The sequence below is a fragment of the Armigeres subalbatus genome, chromosome 2 (genome assembly GCF_024139115.2).
Source record: "Armigeres subalbatus isolate Guangzhou_Male chromosome 2, GZ_Asu_2, whole genome shotgun sequence".
NCBI classification, from domain to species: domain Eukaryota; kingdom Metazoa; phylum Arthropoda; class Insecta; order Diptera; family Culicidae; genus Armigeres; species Armigeres subalbatus.
The window spans coordinates 92,143,839-92,158,866 of record NC_085140.1 but is presented as its reverse complement, the minus strand read 5'-3'; the positions used below and the strand labels follow the sequence as shown (position 1 = coordinate 92,158,866).

General features: G+C 39.7%; 1 long non-coding RNA gene across 1 annotated transcript in view; it reads left to right on the top strand.

Moving 5' to 3' along the window:
• LOC134209986 (uncharacterized) overlaps nucleotides 1–7,007 on the top strand; it is a 68,682-nt gene extending 61,675 nt beyond the window's left edge. Inside the window, exon 2 of the long non-coding RNA XR_009978792.1 lies at nucleotides 6,760–7,007. This is a non-coding gene — a long non-coding RNA (uncharacterized LOC134209986). The remainder of the gene's footprint in view (nucleotides 1–6,759) is intronic.
• Nucleotides 7,008–15,028: the final 8,021 nt, after the last annotated feature.

Sequence of the window (15,028 nt, the reverse complement as noted above, 5' to 3'; positions counted from 1 at the left end):
AATGCCTTTCTGATGAAGCAAATACTTCGGGAACCGGAGCTGCGATTTAGTTTCCTGAAAATATCAAGGAAAATATGCAGTTTCGTTACTCAATGCTTAACATGTACAAGTAAACTACTTACCACATGTATTAAATGAAACAAATTGATTTCAAATGAAAAATTGATTAATAAATTCCTTATCAAGAGATCGATCCACACAGAATCAGACATGAAGAAAATATGACGAACGATGGTTGACTTTTATTCAACTACTAGCAGACCTGACAAACTTCGTTTCGCCTAAAATTGATTTATTCCCTGATTAGTTCTCGAGTTATGCAGAAATTTCTGTTTCATTTGTGTGGAAGCCTCCTCATCTGAATGGGAGGGGGTTCCTAACTACCACAGAAACACATCTTCCGTTCCGAAACCTCCACATGCCAGATTTGGTTCCATTCGCTTGATTAGTTCTCGAGTTTTGAAGAAAATACTGTTCCATTTGTATGGGAGCCCCCCTTCATAAAGCGGGGAGGAGTCACGCATCATCTTAAGAACCTTCACCGGCCCCAAAAACCTCTGCATGCCAATTTTCACGCTGTTCAGTAGTTTCCAAGTCTATAAGGTTCAGACAGACAGAAATTCATTTTTATGTATATAGATACGCATAGTAATGTTGACTATAGGTTACACGGTAAATTTAACTGTTGATTATTGTAACAGTTTGACAGCTTATACACATAGTTATATTGACTAGATCATGGTAACACCCATAACGTTTGGATGTTTCTATTACTATTCTATGGCATAGTAATGCAAAACAGGTTTCGATTGTCGCATTTATGTACTACAGAATTTTTATCAGTGTACAATCTCTAATCTTTCTCGAGACTTCAATAACATAACACTGAAAACCAGTTTAGCTTAACATGCAAACAATTGGCCTTGCTTGAGTACATGCAACTTACCAGTTGTTTGATATATCATAATCTGCATGAACTATAAAGTTATTGATTTCCAATCAGAAGTTCCCAAACTTTTTGGATTGTGACCCACCTGGCAGAATCTCATATTGCATGCGACCCACCAGGTACCAAATTTATTGATTTTTAGAAATTGGAATAAAAATAAGTTCGCCTTAAAATTGAGAAATCATAATAAACCACATAATTGTATTTGCCAGAATATCATCCATTTTTAATTTTATTTGAATTGGATTTTGAATATATTTAACTTCATTGTATTTGCTAAAATCTGGCATAACAAAAGAAGACCATTGACTGCGTAAAATGTGTTGTTTTTTCTAATCATCCGTTCATTACTTAGATCCTAATCTAAAAGCTTGTATAGATTTGTTGGGCAGAATAGGGACGAAAGTATGAATCGCGATTTGTCTTTTGCGACCCATTATTGATCAGCCCATGGCTCCCTGAAGGTCGCAACCCACAGTTTGAGAACCAATGTTTTATATTATTGTTCTAGTGTTCAAACCATAATGTTGAGAAAAGTTTATTTTGGTGTGGAGTTTTTCAAAGGGGTTAAACGGTTTCTCAAATGCAACAGATGCAACCCAGGAGAAAACAAGCATTGCATCCTCTGCTCGAAGATTTTTTTTGCGTTTTTATTTCTCGATTAATGAATCGATTAATCGTTGGGTAGTAATCGATTCAAAATTAATCGATTATCTCAACTATTGATCGATTAATCGAATTAATCCATTAATTTGCGATATCTTTAGACTCGGCCTCTCTCAGTCAGATCTCGGGGGCGTGAACACGCATCAACGGAGAGTCGTGGTCATATGATTTCGTTCCAGCCATTAAGGGCCACACATTCATCTCATCGCGAAACAAAAGAATACACCACCAACTGTTGAAAAAATCAAAAAAAATTAGAAACAAATCAATTTTTTTCCTTGCTTTTCTTTCGTGGGATGAATTGATGAATATCGGAGGTATGATGAGAGGAAGTCCAGAAGCAGTAACCCTATTTTTCAATGTGCATGGAAAGTAAGAAAATGAAATCAGTTTCCATAAAAATGTGGAAAAACACTAAGATTTCAAAAAATATCAATTGCAATCCAATAACTGTAGGAAATACAAGTTTATCAAAGTAAAAATTCAAATTGTTTAACAATGAATAACTTACAAAGAAAGAATTGCGAAATATTTCTCAAAATAAATACATATGTCCTCTGAAAATTTGAAAAATATCCTCCAAAAATCAATGGACAGCGAAAACATAGGAAATTTAATATGAACAAAAAGGAAATGCAATAAAATCATGTATTCTTTCTATGAACAAAAAGTGCTATCTTTTCAGCTAGGATTTGTTTCACCTTTCTGTATTGTTATATTCCAAGAATAGAACCCATGCTGTATTCAACGTTTTGAATTTCAAAAAGGTCTATCAATAGAAAAAAAAAAACAGCATGACCTGTGGTTGCTCATTCTCTGCAAAATGCTCTTAACTGTTTTGTTGTTTTATGTTGTCATATTAACACTTGTTATTGAAGACTGTGTGATCCTGAGCTGCATTGCAACGACATCATCGGTATGGAGAATAGGCAATTAAGTAGGTAAATGTAGTTCGCAGAAGGCCTGAAGAGTATGAGTTCATTTTAATAGACTTCTTCTGGCCGTCACGAGAATCTGTCGCTTTTATACTAACTGGATTTGCAAAGCACCATCATCGGTTAAAATATATACGTTTCATAAAGCTTGAACTGCTGGACTACTGGACATACCTATGTTTCATATATGTATTTATAAATTGATGGATTATTGGTTATTTTATTGTCTTTCTCGTACACCTGTACGCCTGTTCGCTTCTAAACCGAACTTTTCATAGAAGGCCCGGAGATTCACAGTGTTATGTATTTAACAATTGCGGCGCACATTGAGGCCCTCAAGTCCAAACATGGAATAAACCTTTCAGTCATTGAATGGCACGGCAAATGCTGGTTAAAGCGTACCATTGGTACTTCGCGTCAAGGATGTTAACGATCATTCAGTAATTTGATTACATATTCCAGAAGCTGAATTTCAAAATATGTTGTATGGTGGACTTCTAGTGCGAAGGTTTTTCTACAACTTTGCCTAATGGTTCATTAATAAAATTCAACTAATAACGGAGTTAGAGCGCTAGTTGCAGTAACTCAAACTAAATGATTGGAATTTTGATATCATTTAGTCTAAGTTACTGAAACTATAGCTATAACTCCGTCACTAGTGGAATTCAAACAACGAACCATTAGGCAGAGTTGTAGAAAAACCTTCGCACTAGAAGTCCACCATACAACATATTTTGAAATTCAGCTTCTGGAATGTGTAATCAATAAGAGCAACTTTAGGGAAGATCGGGTAACCAACCCCGGTGGGAACTATGGTCGTATGCTGACAGGGGATATTTGCTCCTCTCCGGAAGTGAAAATCTGATCGAGCGTCTGTTCCCCATGTTAGGAGCGGCTGATCATCGTCCGAGTTCCAGCGAGGGACTCTAAACTAAACTGTGCACACCATGTGGCATCGTGACGGCATCGATAAGGCAGCCCCTTCAACGCGATGTAGATAGCGCAACCCTGGAAAGGTAGCCTACCGAAGATTTTACAGTTACCAAGAAAGACAAAAGTAGAGCAAACGGATTGATTCAACGGCAGCAGACCCGTCAACGAATAAAGGACAAGGATTGGAAAGTCGGATCTTGGAACGTGAGAACTTTGAATGAACCCGCACGTGTTGGGCTCCTGGCTCGTGAGCTGCAGAAGGTCGGCGTGAGTGTGGCAGCAATCCAGGAAATATAGTGGCCCAGAACTGGAGAACGCGAATTCCGGTCAGTGGATCCCATAGCGAATACTTCATTCAAGTACCACATCTACTATAGCGGCGGTGACAGAGCAGAACGAGGAGTTGGCTTCGTGGGGATCGGGAAGTAGATGAAGCGTGTTATCCGGTGGAAACCGATAAGCGACCGCATTTGTGTGTTGCGAATGAACGGCAAATTCTTCAACTATAGTCTGATCAGCTTCTATGCCCTATCGAACGATAAGCCTGATGACGTGAAGGATGAGTTCTATGATAGCCTTGACAAGGTCTGTGGAGAGTGCCCAACACACGATGTAAAGATTGCCTTCGGGGATGCAAATGCGCAGATCGGAAGATAAAGTTTCTTCCGCCCTGTCATTGGTACGGAAAGCCTTCATTCCGCTACCAACGATAATGGTTTGCGACTTGTAACCTTTTCTGCTGCTAGAGGGATGGCAATAAGCAGTACCTACTTCGCACGTAAGAATATCCGCAAACACACCTGGCAACATCCGAGTGGAGACATTTGCTCACAGATAGACCAATGCGGTGGTCGACAGACGACATTTCTCGGATGTTATAGATGTAAGGTCCTTTAGAGGTCCGAACATCAACTTGGATCACTATCTTGTAGTTGCAAAAAATCGGGTGCTTTCCAGCGTCACGAATTCACGAAACAACAGAACGATGCGTTTCAATATCCAAAGCTTGTCAGTTGAAGGAGTTGCTGAACAGTACTACCAGAAGCTGGTCGAGCGGATAGAAAATGCCGCCGGATCTGGCGACGTCAACAGATTGTGGGAAAATATCCACGAAGCTGTGACTACAACAGCACTGGAAGTGTTAGGCACTGAACAGCGATGCCAACGAAATGGTTGGTTCGATGAGGAGTGCCAGCGAGTGACGGATGAGAAAAATGTTGCTAGGAGTCGAATGCTAGTGGCTCGTACCCGTTCCAACAGAGAGCGGTACAGTGGCAAGGGCAGAAGAGAACTGAATCCACTGCAGAAAGTGCAAAATACAAAGAGAGTGTGATACTCAATTCAGGCAATTCCCCAGTTTAAGGCACAGGAATATATGACTTCTTCTTTCATTTGCTCGGCTTAAGGCAAGGGGAGATATAATCCCTTCTTTAGATGAATGTATTGTCTGTCCCTCTCTGCTTCAGCCCCTGTTTTTAAGCTAACCACCAGTCTTGTTCGAGGAAGAGAACACACATGGATCGAAAGAAGATCCAGAGTCCCAAAGTATTATACACCTATAGACTAAAAATAGGAAAAAATAGAAATAATGTAATTATGTATGAGCGTGAGTATGAGATTTCTTTAAAATATTCGTTTCATTACGCATGAGCGAGTTACAGTTTGTTTATTAATAAATGGGAGAAATTTGATATTTTTGTCCTCATTGTTGTTTGTTGTTTGCGTTGAATCGTATAGTATCTAATTGTATTTAATTCCGTCTAACAATCTGCATAAAAAATTAAGTTATTTGCTGTGTCTCATGTTTTACTTGATGTGCAGTGCTGCAAAAGTTGAACTGTGAAAAAGTACCTACATTTGATAAAGAAACACGAACTTTTGGGCTGTCTGGTTTCGATGGAATCATCACATCTAGTTCGTGCATACAAGTTTCAAGCCATACAATAGAACGAATAACGCTGTTGTTCACGAAATACCATACATTATCGTCGATACTTGCTTGTCATCATATGGAACTTCTATTGCCGGACAGGGTTTCTTAATCACTTTGAATAAACGATGAATGCGGTCTGCGGAAAATGCAAAAAAGCAATCTGCGGTGGAGATAAAATTGTTATGTGCAGGGGTTTTTGTGATTATTTTGCCAAATTCCATATCGAATGTGCTGGAGTTCCTGATGAGAAAGCTGCTGCATGTTTGCATAAAAATGTTATGTGGATGTGCGACGATTGTAAACAACTTCTGGAGAATGCCAAATTCGGATTATGGTTAAAAAACTGGACCTCTATACAAAATGATCGCAATGATGAGTTGGAGCAGATAAGGGAAGATATCAACAGAATTAATGGAGCAATGGCAGAAATCGTTACAATAGTGAAGAGAGGAGGTTTTGGATCCCCATATACGAGTTCACACGCAGTGAATAGTCTGTACAATACTTTGTCTTCGACCCGTGTTCAAGAATTGGCGAATGATTGTATGAAATTTGATTTGTTCCTATCGAATATTGCACCGGATGTTTCAAAATGTGATGAAATATGTCACATTAGCTTCGTAGATAGATTGCATGTATCTGAACATGTTTCCATTAGGCGCCTTCTTTCCCATCTTGGAAAGATGTTTCGTCGTTGGAATATGTCTCTTTCAAGATAGAATTGCTTTGGAAAAATATCAAATAAACGCTCTCAATAATGTAACATGGCCAGAAGGAATAAAATGCAGGGAATTCAAAATTCATTCTCGTACCACATGGCGGCCAGCTCGTACCTCTGACTTAATTGAATATTTCTAATGTGTTCTTCAATTGTAGAGAATTATTCTTATCTGATAGATTATGTAAATTAAGAAATGTTTATCGTGAAATGTAAATGTAGCTATATGTGAATTTAATTTTAGACATTTATTTGCAACAGTAATATTTGTTTCAATTAGACTTAAGATGTCAGTTGAAAGTAGAAAAATCAATAAATAAATAAATAAATAAATAAATAAATAAATAAATAAATAAATAAATAAATAAATAAATAATTAAATAAATAAATAAATAAATAAATAAATAAATAAATAAAAAATGCACAACGGACAAGTTTTCCTGCATGCTCTTAACTGGAAAATAAAACTAGCCATCAATCACCTGTCAAAAGACGAATTTGGTTTTATTCTATTTAATTCCAACACGATATAATCTCGCACTTGACTCGACATCACAACGTGATGGGATGAATCGTAAATAGAATAGTACTAAACTAAACACAAAAAATGTTTGTCTCGTTACAGATGTGAAGGATTGCCAAGGATTTCAACTATGTGAACATCAGCATTGTAATTAATTAAGCACCTTAAATTTTCCTTTCCTATTGTATAATTGTCTTCCCTAACCTCGACCAAACCGCGAGTCTTCCGGTTCCCTAAAACTAACATTACTGTAAAAGAATAATGAAAAACTGTATTCAAAAACATGATGCAGGCTCCGTAATGCTTTACGGAAAATAAGCCTTCCAAATAAATGTTAATTGAAAAAAAAACTCGTCTTACGAAAAATGAAGAAATTCCACTAAAGCAGCGGTTCTCAACCTAAGGTACCTGTACCCCTGGGGGTACCTTAGGATTTACCTCGGACAAAAATGCGTAATGGCGGATGTATTTCAATACGAATCCAAACTTATTGATAGAGTTTAGTTATTTTAATAATAAAATATTGTCTTGTACATTTTGATGTGCATCAGTAAATCAAAGATTATTGAATCCTCAGTGTATTAAGGGCTGTGGACAATAGTTCAAAAGAAAATACCTGATCGGAATGTTGAATAATATGTTTTGAATATGCTTTTAAACTAAAACCTTGAGTCTAAAGGTCCGGGAGCAATCATTTAAAAAGCATGAAGCCATTTTCCCGAAAAGATCATTTTCTTCTTTGCAAAAGATTGGAAGCATCCTTCTATGATTCTCGGAACCCCTTTCCAAGCAGCTCGGAAGCCTCCTTTCAAGAGGCCCGGAAGCCTCCTTTCAAGAGGCCCGGAAGCCTCCTTTCAAGAGGCCCGGAAGCCTCCTTTCAAGAGGCCCGGAAGCCTTCAAGAGGCCCGAAGCCTCCTTTCAAGAGGCCCGGAAGCCTCCTTTCTTCAAGAGGCCCGGAAGCCTCCTTTCAAGAGGCCCGGAAGCCTTTCAAGAGGCCCGGAAGCTCCTTTCAAGAGGCCCGGAAGCTCTCCTTTCAAGAGGCCCGGAAGCCCTCCTTTCAAGAGGCCCGGAAGCCTCCTTCAAGAGGCCTGAAGCCTCCTTCAAGAGGCCCGGAAGCCCTTTCAAGAGGCCCGGAAGCCTCCTTTCAAGAGGCCCGGAAGCCTCTTGAAAGAGGCCCGGAAGCCTCCTTTCAAGAGGCCCGGAAGCCTCCCCTTTCAAGAGGCCCGAAGCCTCCTTTCAAGAGGCCCGAAGCCCTCCTTTCAAGAGGCCCGGAAGCCTTCTTTCAAGAGGCCCGGAAGCCTCCATTCAAGAGGCTTGGAAGCCTCCTTTCTAGAGGCCCGGAAGCCTCCTTCAAGAGGCCCGGAAGCCTCCTTTCAAGAGGCCCGGAAGCCTCCTTTCTAGAGGCCCTGGAAGCCTCCTTTCAAGAGGCCCGGAAGCCTCCCTTTCAAGAGGCCCGAAGCCCCTTTCAAGAGGCCCAGCCTCCTTTCAAGAGGCCCGGAAGCCTCCTTTCAAGAGGCCTGGAAGCCTCCTTCAAGAGTGTGCCTGGAAGCCTCCTTTCAAGAGGCCTGAAGCCTCCTTTCAAGAGGCCTGAAGCCTCCTTTCAAGAGGCTAGAAAGCCTCCTTTCAAGAGGCTCGAAAGCCTCATTTCAAGAGGCCCGGAAGCTCCTTTCAAGAGGCCCGGAAGCCCTCCTTTCAAGAGGCCTGAAGCCTCCTTTCAAGAGGCCCGAAGCCTCCCTTTCAAGAGGCCCGGAAGCCTCTTTCAAGAGGCCTGGAAGCCTCCTTTCAAGAGGCCCGGAAGCCTCCTTTCAAGAGGCCTGAAGCCTCCTTTCAAGAGGCCTGGAAGCCTCCTTTCAAGAGGCCTGAAGCCTCCTTTCAAGAGGCCCAGAAGCCTCTTCAAGAGGCCCGGAAACCTCCTTTCAAGAGGCCCAGAAGCCTCCTTTCAAGAGGCCTGAACCCTCCTTTCAAGAGGCCCGGAAGCCTCCTTTCAAGAGGCCCGGAAGCCTCCTTTCAAGAGGCCCGGAAGCCCTCCTTTCAAGAGGCCTGAAGCCTCCTTTCAAGAGGCCCTGAAGCCTCCTTTCAAGAGGCCCGGAAGCCTCCTTTCAAGAGGCCCGGAAGCCTCCTTCAAGAGGCCCGGAAGCCCCTTTCAAGAGGCCCAAGCCTCCTTTCAAGAGGCCCTGAAGCCTCCTTCAAGAGGCCCGAAGCCCTCCTTTCAAGAGGCCCGGAAGCCTCTTTCAAGAGGCCCGGAAGCCTCCTTCAAGAGGCCCTGGAAGCCTCCTTTCAAGAGGCCCGGAAGCCTCCTTTCAAGAGGCCCGAAGCCTCCTTTCAAGAGGCCCGAAGCCTCCTTTCAAGAGGCCCGAAGCCTCCTTTCAAGAGGCCCTGAAGCCTCCTTTCAAGAGGCCTGGAAGCCTCCTTTCAAGAGGCCCGGAAGCCTCCTTTCAAGAGGCCCGGAAGCTCCTTCAAGAGGCCCTGAGGCCCAGCCTGGAAGCCTCCTTTCAAGAGGCCCCGAAGCCCTCCTTTCAAGAGGCCCGGAAGCCTCCTTCAGAGGCCTGAAGCCTCCTTTCAAGAGGCCTGGAAGCCTCCTTTCAAGAGGCCTGGAAGCCTCCTTTCAAGAGGCCCGGAAGCCTCAGTAGGCCTGAAGCCTCCTTTCAAGAGGCCCGGAAGCCTCCTTTCAAGAGGCCCGGAAGCCTCCTTTCAAGAGGCCTGAAGCCTCTTTCAAGAGGCCCGGAAGCCTCCTTTCAAGAGGCCCGGAAGCCTCCTTTCAAGAGGCCCGGAAGCCTCCTTTCAAGAGGCCCGGAACCCTCCTTTCAAGAGGCCCGGAAGCCTCCTTTCAAGAGGCTCGAGGCTTGATTTATAAACTTACGGAGTAATAACAATTTAAGCCACCTTTATGGAGAACCATATATCCCATTAGTTTCTGGTCCATTTTTCATAGATGTGTTGAGCTACGCTTGTTTTAATTTACAGCCAAAAAAATAGGGGTACCTCAACTAATGCAAAATATCGAAGGGGTACATCTCAAGAAAAGGTTGAGAACCGCTGAACTAAAGCGGCTTAATAGTTTCCTTGGCCACCAATGTAAAATTAATTGATTTATTTTGTTGGTACTTGTGTCAATATTTGAAATGTCCCTGTTTCTTCGTGAACCTACTCTATCTTTCTTTTGCCCGTCGTACAATCATGCGTCCAATTATCATGTATAGCCCTTTTGGTAGAAACAACGAAGCTGAATGGCTTAATAATATTTACACAGATCTAATAACAATTATGCCAAATGACCATTAAGGCAAACGTCCATTATGCCAAACGACTTTATTCCTAACGACATTATGCCAAACGTAGTATTTCTGCCTCAACTACTGAATCTAGAATAGTCCGATCTGGCACATTTCATTGGAAATCAATGGCACATTATTTCCGGTCGAATGGAACTAGCTGCGAGAAAATCGGTGCAGGATAGGTAAATATTGGATTATTTATTCAAAGGACTCTTATATTAACAGATGCGAACAGGTTTTTATATTTTTTCGACGTTTTTTTTACGAAGAATTCAAGCCATGGATTACCGTTTCGACTCAAATTACGAACACTCGCTTTTAAACGGCCATTTTCACTTTATTCGTTTAAATTTCTCCACAGGAGCTTGAATTCATTTGTTATCTTGACCCTCATTGCGGAAAACTAAAGAAAGCTTTAGTTTAAGGGCGCTTAAACGCCAGTGTTCGGAATATGAGTCATGCTCCGGATTTGAGCCAAAACAGTACTTCGCCCCTTCCGACAATTGAAAGTTTTTTTGCTGACAATTTTTTTGAAACATTAAGTCTTGCATTAAGTTATCCTTCATTTGCTTTTGCTGGTCAAAAATGTGTTCCAAAGATAAGATGCAAAAATATAGACAACATCACTTCATTGAGTTTTTTTACTTTATTTAATTTCATATTATTTTTGTTTTCCATTCCCTAGTTGCCTTGTAGCCCGGTTTTGTCTACCCCCGATTTTATCACGATTTCGACTCGAATTTATCATGTCCTGATTTTGTCACGTTTTGCACCCGATTTTAAATTTTGTTGAACATTTTAGCCGTTTTTTCGTATTGAAAATAATACCGAAAACAACAATGATTTTCATAAAACAGCTTTCTTCACCTGTGGTTTATTATAAATCATTTCTGATTACCTGTCAAGCATTTTTGACAAAAAGTAACGGGCACCGCTCACGCAATTTACTTTTCCAAAGCATAAACTGATTCATATTTGTGAAATGAAATAAAAAATTTAAAATTAAAAATTTCTCGTTTTTTCCACATTCCCTATTTTAACACCCAAAGTTTTCAAAGGCGGTGATAAAATAGGGATATTACTGTCTATTAAAAAGTCTTCGAAAAAATTGTGTAAATCCTTCAAAGATTAATTGTTTATTATAGTGTTCATATTATGCCGTCGCTGACATGACTGCAATCAGAACATGGATCGCGTTAGAGGCCGGACGGTCAAGCCTGTTACCCGCCTCCACAGCAGTCATCATCATCGTCGTGGTAATTGTTGTCGATCGATGTTCGATCGAGCATGTGGTATTATAATTAGCACAAGAATCTTTCGACATCCTCCTTCTCCTTCTCCTAGTGTTTGGATCGCACCCAATAACGATACGGATCCGAAGCGTTACAGATTGGAACGGCAGTAGCCTTTAACCTGGTGCAGTAATTTTTCACACGAGGGCAAAAACAGCGATACGAAATTATAGCCACAAACAGTCCATTAATCACAGCACAATCGAAACAGTGGCGTAGCAAGTTTTTCTCCAAAGGGGGGCTCGACAACTCTAGTGTTTATCTTTCCTACGTTGGCTACCTGATTAGGCCAATGCTTGAGAGATGAATGTCCATTAATTGTCCGAGTTGCAGGAGAAGCGTGATCTATTGGAGGGAATATTAAGTGGAAGCAACCCTCCCTCGTACCAAACATCGACGTTATGACAGAAGTCTGCCAGGAGGAAGGTGCGAGGTCCATTGTATGATGGGTGCTTGAGTGGATAGTTTAGTTCCATAAAAACGGTCGCTGTTTCATCAGATGATCGTGTCTGTTATTTTCTGCAGTGAGGCGTAAAGCTGGTTAATATTTATTAGTATCTAACCGTACAAGTTCCTTGTTCAACGGATCAGCAGACTTGGGTGTTGTGCGTGGGCGAATTGTATATCGATTGGAGTACTAGAAACAAAAATTAAACCATTGTGAATTGAATGCAAACACATGCAAGTCATCGTTATTTTTTTGGTCTGCATTCTTATGTCAGCAGGAAGCAAATCTGCACCGGTTTCTACGCAGCGGTATTTTTCATTTTGAATGGTCTTATTAACGTTCGTTTTGTTCGCAGATCGTCCGGAACACACACCTCCCGGCCATAAAGAATAAGAGTAACGAATTGTGTTAGTCTAATGAGACAGTTTAATTCAATCATTCCAATAGCTTCATCAGTTTAATGGCAACTTGGTGTCCATTTGAAACAGAAACAGAATAAAAATTACTGAATCACTTCTGGTTGCACCGGTCAGGCAAACCCTACAGTAAATAGATGTAAAATGGCATGCAAATCAGATTACCGTCAACACTATTTCTTTCCCGTCCTACGATCAGCGATCAGGTGCAATACCAAACAGCTGGATCGGTAATCGACAGTTGGTTCACAATCCTTTAAAGGAGGTGATCATGAAATGTGTTGCGTAAAACATGTGATTATTTAAATTTGCTGTGGTCTTATACGTCACACTGCTGGGATGCTTAGGAAAATGCATTTAGTTTTAAACGTAACATGATTCGTGAATGATCCCTTGACGTGCTAGAACTAAATGCATATATGTGCAACACACAACACTTACAAGCGCGGTATTCTGATCAACACTTCGCAACCAAACTGAGGTACGTCTGAAGGTGCTGGGACAAATTCACGTGACATTACTTTGCGCGCACCTTTTGGTAGCGTTGGGTTTGAAAAGGTAAGGATTTTTCTTGTAACGAAAGGGACTGTTAGTGTTTGAAACAGTATAAATTGGATCAAGTTTGTTTTTATTTATGGAATTATGTTGATTATATTTCATCACTTCATGAAGATCATGAAGAAATACATAAAATTCTTACACTCTTTTTTTTAATGTCTTTATATCCCTCAACCATTTGTACTTTCACAGACACAGTTTAAATTGGAATAAAAAAAAACTTTCGTGAACCCTTGCATCGATTCAATGTAAAGCATCAGCACAAATCTTATTCCTTTGAATTTGAATATGAATCCGAATCTGAATCCTAATTCGAATCGAAAATTTAATTCGAATCCGAATTTAAATAAGACTCTCAATTCAACTATAAAATCCTACGGGTACGTCCACATCCCAATCACAACACTAATCAAAATCCCAATCAAAGTCTTTATCGAAGTCCACACCTCAATCAAAATCCGAATCGAGATGTAAATTCAAATCAAAATCAGAATTCAAATCCAAACTAAATCAGAATCCAAATACAGATCTAAATTTGAATCCAATTCCGAATTGAAATCCAGACCAGAATGCGAATTCAAACCCAAATTTTTCAAAACTCAAACCCAAATTGAATCTAATCCCTAAACGAAATCCAAATCCATATCCGATTCTGAATTCAATCCAATTTTGAATCCAAAACGAAATTCAAATCTCAATAGAAACATGAATGCAAACATAAATCAAAATCTGAAACGAGAGGCAAGTATGAATCCAAGCAAAAATTGAAGTCCAAATTCAAATATGAATTAAATTATTATCGAAATTCAACTTCAAATCAAAAATCGAGTTTGAATTCGAATCCAGATTCAAATTTGAATCCGAGGCTAGTTCAAATCCATATCTGTATAAGGACTCAAATTCAAATAAAACACCTAATGAAATTCAAATTTGCCCATCCAACAATGCAAGCCGAATAAGCCAGTTGTTTTGCTGAAGGAGACGATTTTTAGCTATATAAGCCGTCCCCAATGTTTGTTGGGTGAATCTAAACCCAATCGAAACATGAGTTCAAATCTTATACGAAACCAGAACCCAGAGCTGAATCCGTATCCGAATTTATTTCCAAGAGAATGTATAAATTTTAGTTTCAAAGAAAGTCTCCAAGTCTCCAAGAAACCGAAATCCGAATGAAAATCTAAATCCGCAAGAATTCAAATCTGAATCCAAATCTGAACCTAATTCTGAATTGAGATTCGACTCGAAATCCATATCTGAGTTCGAGTTTGAGAATGAATCCAAATTCAGATCCAAATTAGAAGCCAAATCAGAATCCAAATTCATATCCGAATACGAACTCAATTCAAAATTCATATTCAAATCCACATTTGAATCCGAATTAAAAACCAAAGTCAAATCCAAAGTCTCCAAGTCTCCAAGAAATCAATATCCGAATGCAAATCCAAATCCGCATTCAAATCCAAAATCAAATGATGAATGAATTCAGATAAAAATTCAAATCCTAATCCAAAATACAAAAACAAATCAGAATCCAAATTCGAATCTAAATCTGAATATAAATAAGAATATGAATCCAAAATCTGAAAACGAATTGAAAACCAAAATCAAAATCAAATTGCATATGCACATCCATATCCGGAGTTAAATCCAAATCTAAATTCGACTCCAAATCCAAATTCGAATCCAAATCTGGATCTGAATCTGAATACAAATAAGAATACGAATCCAAATACCAGATCCACATTCGAATCCTAACTCAAATCTCAAACTCAATTTGAATTGAAACTCATTAGAAACATAAATCCAAGTCTAAATCAGAATCTTTACTAAGAACAAAATTAGAATTCGCATCTATATCCAAGTCAAAGTTCAAATCCAGATCTGAATCCGACTCCGATTCTAAACTGAAATTCGAATCCTAACTCCTAATCCAAATTTCTATCCAAATCCATATCCGATTTCGAATTCAAATCCAAATTCAAATATGAATGCAAACATAAATAAAAATCTGAAACGATAGGCAAAATTGAATTCATATCAAATTTAAAGTCCAAATCCAAATATGAACTCAGTTCCGAATCGATATTCGACCCAAAATCTAAAATCGAATTTGAATACCGTTCCGAGTCCAGAACCAATTTTGAGTACGAAACTGGTTTCAAATTCATATCTGAATATGGATTCAAATTCAAATTCAATTCCTAATTAAATGAAAATCTGCCCAACAAACAATTCAAGCCAAATAAACTAATTCTTTTTCGAAGAAGAAGACGATTTTTAGCTATACAAGCGCTTTACTCGTCCCCAATTTTTGCTGGGTGAATCAAAACCCAATCGAAACATGGATCCAAATCTTAAATGAAATCAGAAGCCAGAGCTGAA